At 45.4% G+C, this 23,340-nt stretch overlaps 1 protein-coding gene across 2 annotated transcripts in view; it reads left to right on the top strand.

Moving 5' to 3' along the window:
- The first annotated feature begins 10,079 nt into the window (after nt 1-10,079).
- LOC122934081 (cytochrome P450 2K6-like) overlaps nt 10,080-23,340 on the top strand; it is a 174,533-nt gene continuing 161,272 nt past the window's right edge. The window contains exon 1 of one of the 2 annotated variants that reach the window (XM_044289244.1): nt 10,080-10,172. The gene's annotated coding sequence lies outside the window, so the exon portion shown is untranslated. Of the gene's footprint in view, nt 10,186-23,340 lie in introns of both variants that reach the window. The other variant, XM_044289245.1, reaches the window with a different exon arrangement.

Here is a 23,340-nt window from a genome sequence, read left to right on the forward strand (position 1 = left end):
CTCGGCTCACCCTAGTGTTATAGTGCACCCCAGCACCCCACAGTATGCAGTATAGCACCCTATAGTATACAGCAACCCACAGTATGCAGTAAAGCACCCTATAGTATACAGCACCACACAGTATGCAGTATAGCACCCCACACTATACAGTACCCCACAGTATATAGTAGAGCAGTATAGCAGCCCACAGTATACAGCACCCCACAGTATACAACACCTCACAGTATACAGTAGAGCAGTATAGCACCTCACCATATATAGCACCCCAAACTATACACGATACAGCACCCCACACTATACAGCCCCTAACACTATACAGTACAGCAGTATAGCACTCCACACTATACAGCGTCCACAGTATACAGCCCCCCACAGTATACTGTACAGCAGTATAGCACTCCACAATATACAGCACCCACAGTATACAGTATACAGCCCCCACACTATACAGGCCCCCACACTATACAGGCCCCACACAGTATACAGCCCCCCCCACAGTATACAGGCCCCCCACAGTATACAGCCCCCCACAGTATACAGGCCCCCCACAGTATACAGACCCCCACAGTATACAGCCCCACACAGTATACAGCCCCCCACAGTATACAGGTCCCCCACAGTATGCAGTCCCACACAGTATACAGGCCCCCCACAGTATACAGCCCCCCACAGTATACAGGCCCCCACAGTATACAGGCCCCCACAGTATACAGGCCCCCACACAGTATACAGCCCCACACAGTATACAGGCCCCCACACAGTATACAGCACCCCACTATGCAGTAGTTTACAGTATATTAGCATAACAGCCCCTGTTTTCTAATGTAATCTTCACAAAGAAAGCTCCACAGTTAAGGCAAACTTCTCCTGCAACACTCCTGGTAGGACCTGTGATGACCTCATAGCCATGTGACCAGTAATATTGCTAGATTACTGGTCACATGGTGATGATGTCATCTAAGGTCCTAGATCACAGCTCTAGTCTCACAGTACGCTGCCTGGACTCAGTGCCGGCAGGCATGGCAGCACCCCCTGTGTAGCTGACAGCCTGACACCCGGGGCAGTGGCTAGCAGGGCTCAAGAGGCAGCTGCCTTGGGCCCCCCAGGAGCAACTGGGCCCGGGGCAGCTGCCCCTTTTGCCTCTTGGTAAAGACGGCCCTGTCTGCAGTTAAGGCGAGGTAGTCTGCCACCTGTCGGTCGAGTCGTTCTCTAAGGCTGGATCCCGAAGGGCTGTAGCGATGTGTAGGACTGAAAAAGCTCTGCATGTCCTTCATCAACAACACATCTGTAAAGCGTCCTGTCCTTGCCGCCGTGGTCGTGGTAGGAGGAGCATTACTTTGACCTCTTCCCCAGTTAGATTCCTGTTGTGCTGTGACATCCCCCTTATAACCTGTGTAAAGCATATTTTTTTGTTTGGTTTTGAACTGCTGCATCCTTTCTGACTTCCGGTAATTTGGTAACATTTCCACCACTTTCTGCTTATACCGGGGGTCTAGTAGCGTGGCCACCCAGTAAAGGTCGTTCTCCTTTATCCTTTTTATACGAGGGTCCCTCAACAGACATGGCAGCATGAAAGACCCCATTTGCACAAGGTTGGATGCCGAGCTACTCATTTCGCGTTCCTCCTCCTCACTGATGTCATTGGGGTCCCAGATAGGTGACAACAACGAGCACCCTGGGATGCCTGCTGTGGTTGGTCTTCCTCCTCCTCAAAGCAACATTCCTCCTCTGACTCCTCTTCCTCATACTCCTCTTGCAGCGTTGCCGCAGGTCCGGCAAGCGATGATGACAAGGCTGTTTCTGGTGGTGATGGTGACCACAACTTTTCCTCTTCCCGCTCATCTACAGCCTGATGCAGCACTCTTCGCAGGGCACGCTCCAGGAAGAAAACAAATGGGATGAGGTCGCTGATGGTGCCTTCGGTGCGACTGACTAGGTTTGTCACCTCATCAAAAGGACACATGAGCCTACAGGCATTGCGCATGAGCGTCCAGTAACGTGGCAAAAAAATTCCCAGCTCCGCAGAGGCTGTCCTAGCACCCCGGTCATACAAATACTCGTTGACGGCTTTTTCTTGTTGGAGCAGGCGGTCAAACATTAGGAGTGTTGAATTCCAACGTGTCGGGCTGTCGGAAAATCAAGTGCCTCACTGGCATGTTGTTTCGGCGCTGAATATCTGCAAAGTGCGCCATGGCCGTGTAGGAATGCCTGAAATGGCCACACACCTTCCTGGCCTGCTTGAGGACGTCCTGTAAGCCTGGGTACTTAGACACACAGTGCTGTACGATGAAATCAACACATGTGCCATGCACGGCACATGTGACAACTTGCCCAAATTCAATGCCGCCAACAAATTGCTTCCATTGTCACACACCATCTCCAGTTGGTGCGGGGTCAGCCACTGATCCACCTGTGCATTCAGGGCGGACAGGAGTGCTGGTCCGGTGTGGCTCTCTGCTTTCAGGCAAGTCAACCCCAAGACAGCGTGACACTGTCGTATTAGGGATGTGGAATAGCCCCTGGGGAGCTGGGGGGGTTCAGTTGATGTGCAGCCAGACGCCGCAGCAGAAGAGGACTCAGCCGAGGAGGTTATGGAAGAGGATGGAGTAGGAGGAGTAGAGGAGGTGGCAGTAGGTCTGCCTGCAAGTCGTGACGGTGTCACCAACCCTGCTGCAGAGCCACGCATTCCATGCTTGGCAGCCGTCAGCAGGTTGACCCAATGCGCAGTGTAGGTGATATACCTGCTCTGACCGTGCTTTGCAGACCAGGTATCAGTGGTCAGCTGGACCCTTGCCCCAACACTGTATGCCAGAGATGCCATGACTTCCTTTTCAATCACCGAGTAGAGGTTTGGGATTGCCTTATTAGAAAAAAAAATTCGTCCGGGTACCTTCCACTGTGGTGTCCCAATAGCGACAAATTTTAGCTGGCGGGCTAAGAGTTCAGTCAAGCCAGCTGTCAGACGCCGGGCAAGGGGGTGACTCTGTGACATTGGCTTCTTACGCTCAAACATTTCCTTTACAGACACCTGACTGTGGGCAGATGAGATGGAACAGCACAAGGTGAGAGGCGGAATGGCGGGTGGTTGAGAGGGGGCAAGGAGGACAGCAGTGGTTGACATGGCTAAAGATGCTGGACCAGGAGGAGGATGGTGGCTTTGAGCTTGTGTGCTGCTTCTACTCGTCATCATGTGTTGATCCCATAGGCGTTTGTGATGTGCGATCATGTGCCTTCGCAAAGCAGTTGTACCAAGGTGGGTGTTGGATTTCCCACGACTCAGTTTCTTTTGGCACAGGTTGCAAATGGCATCGCTGTTGTCAGAGGCAGACACACACAAAAAAGCCACACTGCTGAGCTTTGCAATGACGGCATTCTGGTGGTGGCAACATCATGCGTTGATTGGCGTGCTGTCTGGCTGACCCCGGGTGCCGATACATGCTGTCTGACTGTGCCACTAGCTCCTTGCAACTACCTCCCCTGCTTCCAACTCGTCTCCTCCTTCTCTCTGTCTCCCCTTCTGAACTTTCCCCCTCTTCTTCTTCTCTTCGAGCAGGCACCCACGTGGCATCCACAGACACATCGTCATCATCAACCACTTCACTTGTATCTGACACCTCAGCAAAGGAAGCAGCAGAGGGTACAACATCATCATCATCATCATCACACTGTACGTCCATGTGTGTAATGCTGCCTGACTGAGACATATCCCTGTTATCTACATCCCCTGGCAATAATGGTTGTGCATCACTAATTTCATCCAACTGATGTGTAAATAACTCCTCTGAGGGATCAAGTGAAGCAGCTGTGGTGGCTGTGGTGGTAGCGGCGGGCGGGAGAGTGGTGACCAAAGCTGAGCTGGAGGAGGATGGTGCGTCAAGGTTCTTAGCGGAAGCTGTTGAAGATTGGGTGTCCTGTGTAAGCCAGTCAACTATTTTCTCAGAATTGTTTGGGTTCAGGGTACGTGGCCTCTGAACACTGGGCATTATTCCAGGGCCAGTGGAAATCACAGCACCACGATGTCACGGACGGTGTACAGGAAACAAGGCAAAGCAACATGTATAAACGACTCGCTGGATCCAAAAACTAAGGAACCAAGGGAGACCCCTGCAGAAGACCTGGCACTTTCCCTGGCTGCTCAGCCTATGCAAAGATCCGAATGGTGGAGGTTTGCATATCCACGAACCTTGACTATAAATCCCTGAGCACCCTACAATAGTGAGGGGACACGACCACCGGCTCCCTACACAAGATACGGAGGGAGTCAGGGTCACCTGGGATCCAGCAAACAGAAAATAACAGATAAAGGTACAACATTTAGCTTTTAAGCAAACAGGAGGACAGAGTCAGCGTGCACACACACTCCAGGAAGTAGTATAAGCCGCCCAGAAAAGCCTTCTGGGGAAGAATTTAAAGGGAAGCAATTAGTCCAACACATGACAGCTGAGAGAGGCTAACGAGAGGAGGAGCTGAATACCACAGCACAGAAACTCAAGGAGGAGGTTCTGAAAGGCCTCTGTCAGAGCTTCTCAGCTGTCTGGTTGTGACAGTACCCCTCCCTCTATGAGTGGACTCCGGACACTCAGAACCCACCTTCTCAGGATGGGACCTATGGAAAGCCCTGATGAGACGAGAGGCCTTAATGTCCGTCACTGGGACCCACATCCTCTCCTCAGGACCATACCCCTCCCACTGAACAAGGTACTGAAGAGAACCGCGGACAAGACGAGAATCCACAATCCTAGAGACCTGAAATTCAAGATTCCCATCAACCATAATCGGAGGAGGAGGCAAAGGCGAGGGTACAATGGGTTGAACATAAGGTTTCAATAAGGACTTATGAAAAACATTATGGATCTTCCAAGTCTGAGGAAGATCAAGACGGTATGCAACAGGATTGATGACAGACAGGATTTTGTAAGGCCCAATAAACCTAGGACCCAACTTCCAGGAGGGAACCTTCAATTTGATATTCTTGGTAGACAACCACACCAGATCACCAACATTCAGGTCCGGACCAAGCACACGTCTCTTATCAGCCACACGCTTATATCTCTCACTCATGCTCTTTAGATTATCTTGAATCTTTTGCCAAATAGATGACAAAGACGAGGAGAATCTGTCCTCATCAGGTAAACCAGAAGACCCCTCTCCCGAGAAAGTCCCAAACTGTGGATGAAACCCATATGCACCAAAAAATGGTGACTTATCAGAGGACTCCTGACGACGGTTATTTAAAGCAAACTCAGCAAGGGACAAAAAAGAACACCAATCCTCTTGATTCTCCGCCACAAAACAACGCAGATATGTCTCCAGATTCTGATTGACGCGCTCTGTCTGGCCATTCGACTGCGGGTGGAAAGCAGAAGAGAATGACAACCGAACCCCCAAGCGAGAACAGAAAGCCTTCCAGAATCTGGAAACAAACTGCGTGCCCCTATCAGAGACTATGTCTGAAGGAATACCAGGCAATTTGACAATGTGATCAACAAATGCCTGCGCCAGCGTCTTAGCATTGGGCAAACCAGGAAAAGGGATGAAATGCACCATTTTGCTAAAACGGTCCACCACCACCAGAATCACCGTCTTCCCTGAGGAACGAGGCAGGTCCGTTATGAAGTCCATGGACAGATGTGTCCAAGGACGGGAAGGAATGGGTAAGGGAAGGAGAGGACCTGATGGCCGTGAATGAGGGACTTTGGCACGAGCGCAAGTCTCGCAGGCTGCCACAAAACCCTCAACCGACTTACGAAGCGCAGGCCACCAGAATCTCAGAGCGATGAGATCCAGTGTGGCTCTTACCCCCGGGTGCCCAGCAAGGACCGTATCGTGGTGTTCTTTAAAAATCTTGTGTCTTAAAGCGAGAGGCACAAACAACCTCCCAGGAGGACAAAGATCAGGAGCCTCTGACTGGGCTGCCTGCACCTCTGCCTCCAATTCAGGAAAAAGAGCAGAGACCACCACACCTTCAGCCAAAATGGGACCCGGGTCTTCAAAATTCCCGCCTCCCGGAAAACAACGTGACAGGGCATCTGCCTTCACATTCTTAACTCCAGGGCGGAACGTGACAACAAAATTAAACCTAGAAAAGAACAACGACCATCTGGCCTGTCTCGGGTTCAGACGCTTGGCTGACTCCAAGTAGGCCAGATTTTTATGGTCAGTAAATACGGTAATAGGGTGTCTGGCTCCCTCTAGCCAATGGCGCCATTCCTCAAAAGCCAACTTGATGGCCAACAATTCCCTATCTCCCACATCGTAATTTCTCTCTGCGGAGGAGAGTTTTCTTGAGAAAAAGGCACACGGTCGCCAATTGGCAGGAGAGGAACCCTGAGACAAGACCGCCCCCACACCCACCTCAGAAGCATCAACCTCAACTATGAAGGGTAAAGAAACATCAGGTTGCACCAAGATGGGAGCGGAAGCAAAACTCTCCTTGATATCAGAAAAAGCCTTACGCGCCTCTACTGACCAAGAAGAAAAATCTACCCCCTTTCTGGTCATATCAGTGAGTGGTTTAACAATAGAAGAATAATTCAAAATGAACTTCCTGTAATAATTGGCAAAGCCCAAAAAACGCATCAGCGCCTTTTGATTCTCAGGAAGCTCCCACTCAAGCACAGCGCGGACCTTCTCGGGGTCCATGCGAAAACCAGAAGCGGAGAGAAGAAACCCCAGAAATTGAATTTCTGGAACCGCAAACACACATTTTTCCAGTTTCGCATATAATTTATTCTCCCGCAGGATGAGCAAGACCTGACGTAAATGTTCCTTATGAGTTTTGAAATCGGGAGAAAAAATCAAAATGTCATCCAAATACACCAATACAAATTTTCCCATCAAATGATAAAAAATGCTGTTCACGAAATGCTGAAAAACGGCTGGGGCATTCATCAAACCAAAAGGCATAACCAAATTTTCTAAATGGCCCTCAGGGGTATTGAAGGCCGTCTTCCATTTGTCCCCTTCTCTGACCCTGACCAGGTTGTATGCCCCTCTTAAATCTAATTTGGAAAAGACTTTAGCCCAAACAACCTGGTTAAATAGGTCCGGGATCAGAGGAAGCGGATAAGGGTCACAAATTGTGATATTGTTCAGCTCCCTGAAATCCAGACAAGGTCTTAAAGAACCATCTTTTTTCTTAACAAAGAAAAAACCAGCGGCAACAGGTGACTTCGAGGGTCGTATGTGTCCCTTTCTCAGACTCTCAGAGATATAAGCACGCATAGCGATCCTCTCAGGTTGGGAAAGATTGTATAAACGAGATTTAGGCAGCTTGGCGTCTGGGATGAGATTAATAGGGCAATCGTACTCCCTGTGCGGGGGCAAATCCTGAACTCCACTCTCAGAGAAGACATCCGAAAATTCAGAGAGAAAAGATGGTACAGTCTTAGTAGCAACCTCAGAAACAGATGTCATGAGGCAATTCTCTCTGCAAAAGTCACTCCAACCATTTATTTGCCTCGCTTGCCAATCAATGCTGGGGTTATGCTTAGTGAGCCAGGGCAGCCCCAACACCAGAGGGGTGGGTAAACCGCTAAGGACGAAACATGACACATCCTCAACATGAGCATCACTCACAATTAAACGGATATTGTGAACTATGCCCTTTAATGATTTTTGAGAAAGTGGAGCGGAATCGATAGCAAAAACAGGAATATCCTTTCCCAAAGTGCGCACCTGGAAACCATGAGTTATCGCAAATTGATTATCAATGAGATTAACCGCTGCTCCACTATCCACAAAAATCTCACAAAAAATGTTCTTGCTCTCTAGCGCCACCCTAGCCGGCAGGACAAAACGGGAACTACAAGCAAATGGAAAACCTTCAATTTCCGCCTCAACCCTGCCAATAGTAACAGACGGAACATTTTTAAAAGATTTTTTTCCGTTTGTTTCTTTATTACTCCCAGAAAACTGCCTGAATCTCCTAGAGGGACAAATATTTGCCAAATGATTTATACCTCCACAACAAAAACAAACCCTCCCATGCGGGCTGAATCTTCTATTGTCAGAAGCAATCAACCCCAGCTGCATGGGCTCCTGCTCAGAAGGGGCTGACGGCGACTGAGACCCCTGCGCACAGAACGGGACCGCTTCACTGTCCTGGGACTGAGTATGACAGGAAGGGGACATCTCTCCTCTCTCTCTAAGACGCCTGTCAATACGAACGGCCTGAGACATAGCAGAGTCCAAAGAACTAGGCCTCTCATGAAAGGCAAATGCATCTTTCAATCCCTCTGAAAGACCATGGCAAAATTGACTTCGGAGCGCAGCATCATTCCAACCAGTATCAACTGCCCATCTCCGAAATTCTGAGCAGTATATTTCTGCGGATTGTTTACCCTGGCATAATAGACGTAGTTTAGACTCAGCCAGAGCAATACGATCCGGATCATCATATATCTGACCCAGGGCTAAAAAGAATTCATCCACTGAACGGAGAGGCCGTGCCCCCTCCTGCAGCGAAAAGGCCCAGGACTGAGCGTTACCTCTGAGCAGCGATATAATGATCCCCACCCTCCGTTCCTCATCACCAGAGGAGTGGGGAAGAAGGCGAAAATGGAGTTTGCAAGCCTCTCTAAAACGCACAAAATTCTCACTACCCCCGGAGAACGTATCCGGGAGCGAGATCTTAGGCTCAGAACAAACTCCATGAACGCAAGCTGAACCGGTCAATTGAAGCTGAGAAAAAGTCTTACGGAGATCAGCTACCTCCAATGAAAGACCCTGAAGGCGTTCAGCCAAAAGTGAAACCGGATCCATGCTTGAGACGGTTACGGCGGCTTATAATGTCACGGACGGTGTACAGGAAACAAGGCAAAGCAACATGTATAAACGACTCGCTGGATCCAAAAACGAAGGAACCAAGGGAGACCCCTGCAGAAGACCTGGCACTTTCCCTGGCTGCTCAGCCTATGCAAAGATCCGAATGGTGGAGGTTTGCATATCCACGAACCTTGACTATAAAGCCCTGAGCACCCTACAATAGTGAGGGGACACGACCAACGGCTCCCTACACAAGATACGGAGGGAGTCAGGGTCACCTGGGATCCAGCAAACAGAAAATAACAGATAAAGGTACAACACTTAGCTTTGAAGCAAACAGGAGGACAGAGTCAGCGTGCACACACACTCCAGGAAGTAGTATAAGCCGCCCAGAAAAGCCTTCTGGGGAAGAATTTAAAGGGAAGCAATTAGTCCAACACATGACAGCTGAGAGAGACTAACGAGAGGAGGAGCTGAATACCACAACACAGAAACTCAAGGAGGAGGTTCTGAAAGGCCTCTGTCAGAGCTTCTCAGCTGTCTAGTTGTGACACTCTGTCAGAGCTTCTCAGCTGTCTGGTTGTGACAATAACCTATTGATTTGAATGTTGTGCTGTGTAATGCTTAATGATCCCTGCGGAGGCGCTGCAAAGAAACTTAACACAAGGTTTTTCTATAGATTTCAGAGTGTAAAATAAAAAAAAATACTTACCTGATCCATTTTCTCGCTACGGGGAGGCCACCTCCATCTTGCTTGAAGGTCTGGAGTGAAATCTTGCGTGGTTCGAGATGATGTCATCACACTGACTGGTGTTGTGATGTCATATGTCACCTCACATTGGATTTCGGCCGTGATCTTCAAGAAAGATGGCAGCAGCCGGCCCATTGCAAGCGAATGGATCAGGTAAGTATTATTTTTTTTATTTTTTTTACACTATTTCAGTTTAAATTGATTTGCTACCGCGAAGCACGAGAGAATTCACCTTCTCAGCATATCAAATTTATCCTGAATTTGAACCAAAGTCCACTTTATGGACTTCAATTCGCTCATCGCTACAAAGTATTATCAAGTAAACCTTCAAACACGTAGGGATTGTCCAAAATGTTTTAAAGGATACATTCTACAATACAATCATGAACATTTATTTGAAAACCAAAATGCTTAGTCATACTTTACAGGCTTGCAAGTTGTTTCTCCTGTGAAGAGCCTGGAGTAGTAATATTACACCATCAGCAGAAGAGAAACCTTGTGATGAGGAGAGGTAGGTTTTATTACATAATGCAATGAGGGACCACGTGTTACATAATGCAGACAGCTAAAAGGTGAGATTCTTCTGCTTGTAGAGGAAGGCTGAGACAAGATTAGTAGTAGGAAGTCATCGTGGGTTAATCTCGCTGGAGGAAAGGTAAATCATGCAGGTTATTATCTACATGGACATAGCAGTCAAATGTGTGTAAACTTTTGTCATGTTACCAACTCAGGAGTAGCTGAACAGGTCCTGATAGGATGTGACATAATAGATGGAAGATACTTGTGTCTGATTTAGCAAATAATTGTATTCCATATTGATAAGATCATTTTAGTTCACCTCTATAAATGACTCTGTCCTGTGCTGCTCCTCTGTTGTGTGCCTGCACAGGCGGACACCATCTTACCAGGGCTGTCAGTGGCAGATTGTGCAGGGACGCACCTCCACCTAGTAACAGGCAGTCGGCAATCCATTTGTAAACTTCTAGCAGGTATCACAGAGGCACAGCACCACATATGTAACACCCCTAGTGGTATTACCACTCCTGCGCCCTTCTTCTGTCTGTATATGAGATTGTGAGATTGTATGCATATACGCTATTGCTAACCTTGATTGTGAGGCTTCAAACCAACACTATACAGGGTCAGTGCTCAGCCCACTATGATATAGATGTATGCATTGGTAATAATTTATTAGTATCTCCATTTCAGTTTTTTATTTCTATTAACATTCAATTTTTTTATTATTTTGAATTTAATTTTATACATGTATTTTTGATAAAAACATATTTTTACATAAATAATGCATTTCATTGAGTGCCCTCCAATATATATAGTTTTTAAAACCAGTCATGAGAAGTGGCAGCTACTCATTAACAAAGACGTGATGGCCAGAGGTAATTAAGTTGAGCTGGACTGGTCAGTGAAAACACTAAAACAGGGGTCAGTAACTTTTGACACTCCAGCTGTTGCCTTACCTCTGCACTAGAAGGTCCTTCCAAGGGCCAAAGATCTTCAAGCATGATTCACAGTTACCCTATTCGATCGTAAGGTTAGGTGATGTATCTCAACAACATCTGTTCCGAGAAGAGGAGCCAACAATCCCAGAAAGGGGTGGGGTGCAAATTTACCCCAAAGTAGATGTTTTGGTGTAGTGTTTGTAGTGTCGAACGAATCAAAATGTCCAAAGTGGACTTTGATCCGAATTTCAGGAAAAATTTGATTTGCCGCAAAGTCTAGCTTTATGGTAAAATGGGGTAAAAAAAAAATTGTACTCACCTCAACCGTTTAAATGTGAAGATCCCGTGTAAAATCTTGTGCGCGGTGACGTATGACATCCCCACGCTGGCAGACATGATGACATCGTCACGCATCACGTGAGATTTCACGCTGGATCTTCAATTAAGATGGCTGCTGCGGGCTCTTCATGATCAAATGGATGAAGTAAGTATGATTATAATTTTTTTTAATATAGACCTTAATATTAATGTCAGATGCCGCGATTAGCGATGAGCACGGCATCTGAGGGTACAATGATGGGGAGCGGCACAATCGCCGTTCCCTGTCATTGCACCGACTACTTACAAATAAAGTAATTAGTCACAAACCAAATTTCTTTGTAAAATATCTTTGTAAATCTTCGCTCATCTCTAGTTGTAACCACTGGAAACGAGCCGTGTATAATGTGATGGAAAAATATATCAAACCAGCAAAGGAGGCAATATGGACAGTCACAGTAAGAGCCTTGTATTAACTATGTCTACATGCATTTTAGAGAAAAGGCTCAATACCTTTTGTGTCCTTTGGGCTTATAGGATATAGATATGCTGTAATATGATAGCGGCTCATGACCCCTGCCCTGGTTAGCAACTCACTCTCCCTGAGGGAAGTTTCTATTTGTTTACTTTCCCTGCAGGAGACTTTACAAGGAAAATCTGGAATCACCTGTCCAATTTAATGTATAGGGTTTGGCACAGGAATTCCATGACCTGTGCAGTACATTGCTCTTCATTCTCGAACAATCTCAACTTTAGCCTTCAATATCCATCTTTTAACCCAAGCATTGCATTCAGTCCCTGTTTTTTGGCCTGGCCATAGACCTTAAAGGGAAATTTCCCGGTGGGCAGATGTCCAGGGTCTGCCCAAGTCCTCCTTATGGCTGCCAGTGGGCATATAGTGATCTGATGCTCTCTACGTTAATACCAGGAGCATCTGGTACATGCACCTGGCTGGCAGAAGAAAGTGCCATCCTGCAATCAACTGTATTGCTGTCTTCAGAGTGCTGCGCCTCTGGTTCGTTCTGCTGGGGCAGTATTTTGTGCCGCACTGTGTGTTTTTTTTACACAGTTCTCCCTAACACATGTTGGGACTAAATTCAATATATTATTTACAATTGGCCACTCGGACCATCAGTGTCCCTTGGTTTACATGTGTCACTAATTCTAAAAAGTAACTTTTAATATTTACTCTTAAAATATATACTTAGAACTCTATATTTCCTATAATTAAAATTCTCAGTGTAGCCTCCCTGCCTAGTAATGTACTCACAGTATGTTCATTGATTCGCAAATTTGTCCACTAGGTGGCCCTATACAACAACATAGCTTATTTCAAGCAGTCTTTATTAGGCAGACGTCTCTCTGCTTATGTGCTGTACGCTGTTATTTCCACAGCGTCTAACTACCTTGCCACCTTCTTGGACTATTCGCCTATCCTTACATCTCTCTCATATACAGATAAGGCTGGGCTACCGCTGGCTAAAATACTCAATTCACTAACTGCCCCCCTATTTTGTGCCGCACTGTGTGGTTGGTTCTGCTGGGGCAGTACTTTGTGCCGCACTGTGTGTTTGGTTCTGCTGGGGCAGTATTTTGTGCTGCACTGTGTGTTTGGTTCTGCTGGGGCAGTACTTTGTGCTGCACTGTGTGTTTGGTTCTGCTGGGGCAGTACTTTGTGCTGTACTACAGTATTGCTGGCCCCCCAAAAAATATATATTTCAGTCCTCGTTCCGGGCTCCTTATGAGTTTGGCCCCCATAGCAGCCACTTCCCCTGCCTACTATAGCTAAGCCCCTACTAACCATTCTGTTCCTCACCTATTTGTAGGAATGGGCTATCCTCCTTCTTGCCAGGAGAGGGAGTTTAACAGCTGAAAACTAGATTACTGACACTGCTGTAAGCTGATGAACTATGGTCTAGACCAGGGATGGCCAACCTGAGGCTCTCCAGCTGTTGCAAAACTACAACTCCCAGCATGCCCACACTGCCTACAGCTTTCAGCCTACAGTAGGGCATGATGGGAGTTGTAGTTTTACAACAGCTGGAGAGCCGCAGGTTGGCCATCCCTGGTCTAGACACTCATCACCCAAGACTACTACTAGACCAGTTACAATTCAAGTCTAGACTTGACTGTGGACACTTATACCCACAAATGCTAGGTCTCAGCCATACAACCTGCCTTTATACCTCCTTTACTGGTGCCAGAAACTGCACTTTGAATACATGGTGCAAGTACTACTTTTATTGTTCAATTTATATCTATTTGCAAAAAAAAAGTTAAAAAAAAAAAGATACTCCTGAACTTCTATCCTCCATAAAAGTTATAAATTTTATGTCACCTGTTTAGTTTCAAAGTGTTTTATTTATTCACAATGGTAGAAATCATGAATATGTTACTGCATACATAGATGGTACAAAAGCAGTAGGCTGCATACAAAACAGTTTGTACATGTAGAGTGAATATCATTATATCCATAAGGAATATGATAGAACATAAACAATGAATAGAAAAAAAATAAAAAAATTAACACGCGGAGATCATGTCAAGAAGCTGAGGTTAGCTGATTTAGTGCCTACAATTTCTTAATAAACACACAACGGCCCTCAAATAAGTACTTCCAAGCAACATACCCTAAGAATCGTAATCTCTAATACGTCAAACCACGTTGTACATTCATCGAATATGAGGAGGACATCCAGGGCTCCCACAGCTTCTCAAAGGCCTTATAGGTGTCTTGGCGGATAGCAGTAAGTCTCTCGTAAAGCAATATTTTGTTAATTCTGTCCACTACTGCTTGAAAGCTAAGTTCCGCCGATCTCCATTTATAAGCAATATGGATCCTGGCAGCTAATAACATGTGCTGAGACAATTTAAATTTAGAATATGATAGCCCTGAAGATTTGTCGCCAAGAAGGCATAAAGTAGGTGACAGCGGGAAGGCACAGTCCAGCACCGAAGAAATCAGGTCACAAATTCTACTCCAGAATCTCTGTACTACTGGACAGGACCACCAAATGTGATAGACTGTGCCGTCTACCCCACATCCCCTGAAACATAAAGGAGAGACTTCCGGATAAATGCGGTGAAGTCTATATGTAACTAAGTATGTCCGGTGAAGAACATTGATTGAGGTCTCTGCTACAGTAATTTACCAAGAGGTCTTAGTCAAGGTTGAGAACACTGATGCCATTTAGCTATAGAGAGTTCTTCCTGGATGTCCCCCTCCCACTCCAACATGTATGGCAGTTTGATCCCCTCCGGCATGGTATTCTACAATCCATAGATCCTGGAAAGTAATCCCTGCTTATACAATGAGTAAGTAATAAATCTCTCAAAGGGTGTAAAATCCAATGTCATATTACTAATCTTCATTAAATGACTCACTATCTGGGAGATCGTATGTATCCTTAAAGTCAGCTAGGGACATAAGTTTCCCTCTAATCAGAAACCTGTAAAGGGTAGTAAAGTTATTGGAGATCCACCACTGAAATGTCCCTGTCTGGAGACCAGGGGGGAACACTGGGTTACCAAATAAGTGAAAAAGCTGCGAATGTTTAGATTGGAAGCCTGCTTTGAATCTAACAGACCGCCACAGAATTAGTGAGTGATGTGACAATGGTGAAGCTGCTCGAATGGTTGATGGCAAGGGAGTGGTGTTCCAGAGCAAGGATCTCCAGGTCCAGGGTGCACAAAGAGTTTGTTCCAGGGACACCCACACGGGGAAGACCTCTGGTTTTAAGTGGGTCAAGAATAATTGAGCCAAACCTGCTGCCTTATAGTACTTGATGAAATCTGGTACAGAGAGGCCTCCTTGCGATTTGTGTCTACACATTGTGGACCTGGAGATCCTGGCCCGCTTCCCAGCCCATATAAATTTCATTGTATCCGCCTGTAAGTTGCGAAGATCTTTGATAGGGACTTGAACCGGAAGGGTCCGAAATAAATAAAGGATGCGGGGCAAGACTACCATCCTGACTATATGTATTCTCCCAATCCATGAGACTGGTAGTGAGCCCCAAGTTTTGTAATCTTCCCTAATCCTGCGATAAAGCGGAAGGTAATTGAGTTTGTATGTCATGGACAACTTTGCAGGTATTAAGGTTCCCAAATACTGAATATGGGTGGTTAGTTGGGAGAAAGGAAAGTTTTGTGAAAGTAAAGATTGAAGGGATGGGGGAGAGTTACATAACAAGAGTTCAGATTTCTTGTGGTTAATTTTAAGCCCAGAGGCTATGGAAAAGGTCTTTAACAGCTTTAGCAAATTTGGAAGCGAGATAAGCGGGTTGGACAGGGATAGTAGGAGGTCATCGGCGAACAAACTCAGTTTATATTCAGTGTTTCCTATCTTAAGGCCTGATAAGTTAGGGTCATTCCTAATAGAAATAGAGAGGAGTTCCATGGCCAGGGCAAATAAGGCAGGGGAAAGGGGACAACCTTGTCGGGTGCCTCTGAGAATTTGGATTGGGGCGGGATGGGTTGTTGGGAGTTTAAGGTATGCAACAGGCGCTGAATATATAGCCTGTACTGCCTGTAAAAAAGGGCCCTTGATGCCCATATTGAGTAACACTTTGTACAGGTATTCCCAGCTAACGGAATCAAAGGCCTTTTCTATATCTAGAGCCAAAATGGCCAAGGGGGTCTTTCTTGTGTTAGCTACCTGAATCACGTTAAGAACCTTTCTGATATTGTCTGGCGCTTCTCTGTCAGGAATGAATCCTACCTGATCTTTATGTATAAGACCAGGGAGGATGATATTAAGGCGTCTTGCTAAAATAGATGTGAATATTTTGGTATCTAAATTTAACAGAGATATCAGTCTGTAGTTTGTAAGCGATAAGGGGTCCTTTTTAGGTTTGGGCAGCACAGTAATGTTAGCAAAAAGAAAATCAGGATGGGGGTATGGCCAGTCAGTAAATGGTTACAGAATTGTGTAATATGTTGCGTTAAAATTGGGGAATACTTTTTGTAATACAGAGCTGACAATCTGTCCGGCCCCGGAGCTTTGCCTAGTTTCAAAGAGTTAATCGCGTAGACCAGGCATGCTCAACCTGCGGCCCTCCAGCTGTTGTAAAACTACAACTCCCACAATGCCCTGCTGTAGGCTGATAGCTGTAGGCTGTTCGGGCATGCTGGGACTTGTAGTTTTGCAACAGCTGGAGGGCCGCAGGTTGAGCATGCCTGGCGTAGACTACCTCCTCAGAACTAACGGCCCTACCCAAATCACGCAATGCATCGGAAGACACCTGGGGGAGTGGGATCGAAGACAGAAAGTCGTCTCTGGCTGAGATACGTCCATCATGCGATCCCTTATAAAACTGTTGATAAAAAGCATGGCACGTATCGTAGATGGTGTTAGGGTTAGAAGTTATATGGCCGGAGCGTGAGCGGATTTGGAAAACCTGGTTGATTTTCTGTTTGGCCTTCAGTTGGCGAGCCAGCATTTTATCAGGTTTATTAGCATACCTGTAGAAATACGATGCAGTCCATCGTAGGGCTTTTTCCGTATCGTTTGACAGAATTAGGTTTATTTGCATTTTGGTGTCCTTGACTGCTTTAAGTAGATATAGTGAGGGTGACCTCTGATGTGCCTGTACTAGTCTACCCAATTTAGATTCAAGGGCCAGGAGGGCCGCCTGTCTCCCCTTCTTTAGATGAGATGCCTCTCTAATTAGCCTACCCCGCATGTAAGCCTTATGTGTAAGCCATGTTAACATTGGGTCTACATCAGGATGTACATTTTCCCCAAAAAAATAAAATCATGTCCTCCTGAAGCCTATCACGAACGGCTGGCCGAGTCAAAAGTTATTCATTAAGTCTCCAAGAGAATAATCGGCTTGTAGGTGTGTTTGGAGTCATATCAATCATTACCATGTCATGATCGGACCAGGAGGACACGATATGCCTGCTGTATGCCAAAAAGGGGAGCATAGAGGTAGACAGCAAAATGAGGTCAATACGAGAATATAAATTATGAGCCGGTGAATATTAAGTATATCCCCTTTGCGTACTGTTATGCTCCCTCCACGAATACGCTACAGAAAGAGATTCCAAAACTTTCCTGATAGCAACTTTACATGAAGTTGGACGTGGTATAGTGGGTGGAGCAGAACGATCCAACACAGGGTCCATTACAAAGTTAAAATCCCCACACAAAATTATTTTGTCATAGGTAAGAGACTCAAGCTTGTGCTGCATATGGGAGAAGAACACAAGTGAATCAACATTAGGGGCATACACGTTGACTAGACACCACACTTCACCGCGAAAATCACCCAATAGGATAACATAACGCCCATCCTGATCTACTATGGAGCGGGAAACCTGAAATGGGAAGTTATTTTTAAGTAGGATCATGGTCCCTCTGCTCTTGGATTGAAAAGAGGAGGTGTAGAATCTAGTGTACTGAGGGTGGAAGTACTTAGGGTGGGAGGTCGCGGTGAAATGGGTCTCCTGTAAGCATATGATATCAGGTTTATGCCTACAGTAGGATGAAAAAGCTGTTTTACATTTTCTCGGGGAATTAAAACCCCGTACATTGTGTGTTAAAACCTTACACATGTCTTAATACAATACAAGGTATAGTTAGGGCAGGTCATAGTGCGCAATATCACATATCTCACTGGGCACAATATATGATCTCCAACAGAAATAAAGAAAGTTATAACGGTTATAAGAACTAATGCACTATGGAGTGCAACATAGTACAGTATAAATGGGTTGATTGTGGTCATCAGAAAAATAAAAAACAATCCTGACCCCACAAAGAACAAAAGTCCCATAAGGACGGGCAACAAGCAAGTCCGATCCACCGTGTCCCTTCACAAAGAGGAATGTTAGTGAGAAGGAAGAGAAAAAAAGAAAAGGAAAAAAAAAAAAAAAAGGTTGCGAGTTACCCAGACTCAGCGAGTCCCTGCAGATCCGGTATAACAGCGACAATCTGAGGTGTAGCATTCAGGTCGCCGGTGATCTGGTTCCTGATGGAGCTGCCGAGGTAACCTTCGTCCACTCCCGCGTCGGGCGTTAGGGCCTAGGGCACGCGGAGGGACCCTCTGGACGATCCATTTCAATGCCGGCCTTCTGCAGTGCCTCGATCCCTTCAGCCGGCGTGCGAATGGTATGGCTACGTGTATTCAGCTGAAAGGAGAGGGCGAAAGGAAATCCCCATCGATACTTCACTTGCGCTTGCTGAAGAGCCTGTGTCACAGGTCTCATCTCCCTACGTTTCCGTAGCGTGGACGGTGCTAGATCCGCGTAGAGATGTATTGAGGAGGGAAGACCAGGTAAGTTGGTCAGATTCCGTGCAGCATTCAGGATTTTATCCCTCATCTCGGGGTGGTGCATTCGGAGAACCACGTCTCTCGGCACGTCCGGTATTCTTGGTTTCCCCAAGGATCTATGAACTCTGTCCCTCTTCAATTGGTCAGAGTGTGTATCTGGCAATAATTCTGCAAACAGGGACCCCATCGTCGTGGGTAAATCTTGATAAAGTTCAGGTAGGCCTCGAACTCTGAGGTTACCTCTTCTGGACCTATTTTCTAGGTCTTCGATTTTAAGTTCGAGCTCCTGCAGTTGAGCCGAATGCGAATCAATATCCACTCTATCCGCTCCAATGGCATCTGCAAGCTCATCAGCTCTGAACTCCATGTCTGATACCCTGTTGCCCAGGTCTTGTATCTGCCGTGTAAATTCTGCCACTGCCTGCGTCAGCTCGGTCTGAAAAAGAGCTGCAATATTGTTATAGAGGTCAGTCGGATCTGGCTGAGCCTCTTCAGGAGCTGGCCGCTGTCCACTATCAGTGGAGGAAGCAGGGCTTGCCGGATACGCGGCCTGGTCCGCCATGATGGATTGGCGCGTAGACCTGAAGATCTCCAGGATTGTCTGAGATGGCGCGGGTGTAGCCGGCAATCTAGTCTTCCCTTTGCTGCGGGATGTTTTCTGTGTCCCCTGCATGAGAACACTTTTGCAGTGGAGCCGCGATGACGGCGATTATAGTGGGAATAAGACGGCGGTCGGTGCGGAGCTCACACAGGCATGTCCTCCCAGCGAGCCGCGCACATGCTCCCCCTATGTCACCTGTTTAACCATTATATGGCTGCTTATTACTTAATAATGGGACAGTAGTTGCTCGGGTAAAATCTGCTTTATGTTTATTGCTAATCAGAAAAGAATATTCTAGGCTCAAAGTGTCACACTCTAGTCAGCTAATTAATCCATGCCCCCTGAGCAAAGGGTACCTCATAATTGAGACTTTGGGGTTTCATAAGCTGTAAGCCATAATCATGCAAATTATACCAAATAAAACCTTGAAATATCTCCCTTTGCATGTAATGAGTCTATCTCATATGTTAGTTTCACCTTTTAAGTTACATTACTGAAATAAATTAACTTTGCACGATATTCTAATTTTTCGAGTTTCACTTGTATTTTCTTAGTGTTTGTCGGCAGTCAGTTCACTGAAGAGTTACCCGACACCCTGCATAGTAGCAGCTTTAATTCAAAATTGATGAGAAGAAGAATAGAATTTTAAAAAGTAAAAAAAAAAAATGCTGGCAAAAAAAATTAAACATACATTTAATGAAAGAGAAGGATCAAAGTTTTATTAGAATACTGTAGTGTAGCTATGGAGGATGCAATGCTTACGATTACTCGTAGTCCTGGGGACGCTACTTAATTAAACATCAGCCACTTCAACAATTGTGTATCTTCTTTTACAAAATTAAGTATTATATATGTTTTTTTTATATATAGAAATGTTCATTTGGCCGATCAGCATCCTACTTTATTCTAAAACTCCACAGATCAGTAAAAAAAACACATAAAAACTTGTGTGACGTCTAATTGGATGTTTATGGAACTGCAAGAAAAAAAAAAAAAATTGGTTGGCAGCAAATCTCTCCAGGTAGGAAGTGGATGTGCTGATGACAGTATGCAAACTGTATGGGGGATGAATGATCACACTCTTGATAGATAAAACAAGTGCCAATCAGCTTTGTATTGTAGTAGCAAGGGAGTGGATAGCTCACCTCCTTTACAGTATGGAACTGGTGCTCTAGTCTGCAACTGATCACCCAATCAGTAAAAGAAATCGTTAGAAACAAATGGTATGAGACTGGCACTCAATTATGTGGGTCATATAGAATGTGGCAATTTATTACAGCAATTAATCACACTTAAAAGGGTATACAATAAAATACAATTACATATAATGGTTGCGATAGAAAGCTAAAAATCCGATTCCGGACCAGGTTTTCGATAATTCTAAGTGAACTATAAAAGGAAGTGACACTGCAATGGGGGTTGAGCCACTGAGAAAGGGGAGAGAGGTCCCCGAAACGCAATTGGTGTAAGTTCACCCTACAAAGAGAGATCTGGACTAACTGCAGAGGACCGATGATAATTTGATCCGTGAAGCGCTTCACAAGAATCTTCGAATTAACATTCGTAAGCAATACCGGACCAAACAGGCAAGTCCCGCGAGACATATACCACGTGACCCGGAAGTCTCGGACGAGGACGCCAAACGGGAGAAGAAGACGCCGGTACAAGGTGGTGAGTGGAGACTTGATACAAGTCATTTCCAAGCGGCGTTCCCGATACAGCAGGTGTAAGAGATTAATATTCGCCTTACTCACCACGTACAGTTTATATTAATACCGGAATACCAAGGTCCCGTTTTTCGGACTCTACTACTGTCTCTATTGCCCCTAAACAAGGGAGAGAATATTGGGACCACTAAGGAAGTAACTGTCTTTTCAAAAAACTGTGTTGGACCCGGAATTTTCCAGTTGTTATGAACTATGCGCCTAACCTCAACCAATTGAAGGACATATAGCACACACTTTGATTCAGTGTTGAAGGTGTGTTTTTATCCTGCGGTTCCATCTTACAGTATCAATTATTGATTTTATCATTTTTTATTATATGTAATTGTATTTTATTGTATACCCTTTTAAGTGTGATTAATTGCTGTAATAAATTGCCACATTCTATATGACCCACATAATTGAGTGCCAGTCTCATACCATTTGTTTCTACCCAGCTTTGTATTGTGTCTGTTGGCGCTCATTATGGTACAGCAACAGTCTGTAAAGTGAAATAATAACCCATATCATTGCCTACACCCTACCTTTGGATGAAATGTAATTGATATACTATTTTCACCCTTTTTGGGAGCATACAGAGTGATATGAAATAGAAAATGTGACCAATGCGCAAATTATGTGCTCCAGGAATGGACAATTTTTTATCGAAATAAGCATAAATAAGTGTCAATGGTGTCTCCTACCTGGGTATGGCTGGACTCCTGGCTCACTTGCAATAAATTGAGGGTAGTGATAGTGGGAGTAATAGAGGAATTTGCAGCAGAAATTGAGTTCCAGACTTTTGGTGAAGTTCAAACTTGTCTTTACTGAGGGTAACTTTCATCCAAGCAAGATACAGCTTTAGTCTTAGGTCCCAGCAAGTATTGACAATGGTTGGCAGGAATTTATTTTCTGCTCTCTCATGTACCTGGAGCTTGCAGGAAAGGACTTCTGCTTGTGAGCTCTATACTGTGCCGGGAAAGTGGCTTTTGCACTCTCTATCTTCTGCTGTGTGGGGACTGACTAGCTGGGGGAGAATTTGGCTTCTCCTGGGTCTCTGGACTTTACTCACAGTTATCTTCACAGGGTATGGTTTCTTCCTGGAACTGGAGATTGTCTGCTTGCTTTATCCAACCGAGGCTGCACGGCTCAGGCTGGGGATTTGATCAATGTCTCAGCCGACACAAGATCCTGGCTTGGTTCCCTATGCAGGGGAACTCCTGAAGATTAACACAACAGGGGTGGCTGGCACAATAACTCTAACTATCTTCTCTCCCCATGCTGCAGGATGTGGGCACAGTCCAATCTGCTCACAGAGGGGGTGTTAAGCTGGAATGAACCATTCCAGCCTAGGTGTACTAAACTGAACCTAAGTCCTTGCTAACACATTGCTTCCACCTGCTGGTGAACATGGAAATTACAGCAATATACACTTAACATGGTTTACAATGCACAGTTGTGAGGAAAACAATGTAAAATTACATCAGATGACAAGGTTAATACTCTTAACAGATTGTAGCGGTGTAAAAGAGTTTAGTAATACAACTCTGGGGTGTTACATGTGCACCTGAGCTGAAATCTATGCCAGCACTGTTTCGCATTTTACTGGCATAGAAGAAGATAAATGTGGTAGGGTCACTGGCCCATCTCCTTTATCCCCATCCTTGCCACAGTCCCTTTTCAGGAAAATGGACAAGGAAGCAGAGAAACACCACTTAAGCACTATCTCTCCTTATGGAAAGAACCTAATCGGTGTGAGAAGGTTTATAGGCCATACAGGGTCCTCTGGAATTCTGGGAAGAAGGTATGCAAATGAGCTCTTAGCAAGCTCTGCCTCTAATTCCACCAGATGTAAGGCAGTTATCCTATATGTTAATGTTTGACCCTTTAAATAGTTCTTGAGGTATGACTTAGATATTAAATCGGCCAGCACCTCATAGCAGCCTTACATCTGGAGGCATTAGAGGCAGAGCTTTTTAAAGAACTTATTTGCATCCCTTTCTTTCAAGAATCTTCTCAGGCCGACTAAGGCAATCTCTCCCCAAGTAGAGATAGTACCCCCCAAATCCTGACTTAAGCCTCTCACACAGTTAAGCTAGTACTCTCTGCTCTGCACTGGTGAAGTGTTATCATCCTGAAACAACTGTCTGCAGATAAAGTGCTGACTTATTTAAGATCTGTATATATGTATATATATATATATATATATATATATATAGAGCAAGATTTGCCATATTATGGGTGAATAAAACAGCTTGGATTTTCATCACAATTTGGAGTGCAGTCTTCTTTTTCTCTCTCTCTCTCTCTCTCTCTCTCTCTCTCTCTCTCTCTCTCTCTCTCTCTCTCTCTCTCTCTCTCTCTCTCTCTCTCTCTCTATATATATATACACACACACACTCAGTACAGACCAAAAGTTTGGACACACCTTCTCATTCAAAGAGTTTTTTTTATTTTTATGACTATG

This window comes from Bufo gargarizans, chromosome 4, assembly GCF_014858855.1.
Source record: "Bufo gargarizans isolate SCDJY-AF-19 chromosome 4, ASM1485885v1, whole genome shotgun sequence".
NCBI classification, from domain to species: domain Eukaryota; kingdom Metazoa; phylum Chordata; class Amphibia; order Anura; family Bufonidae; genus Bufo; species Bufo gargarizans.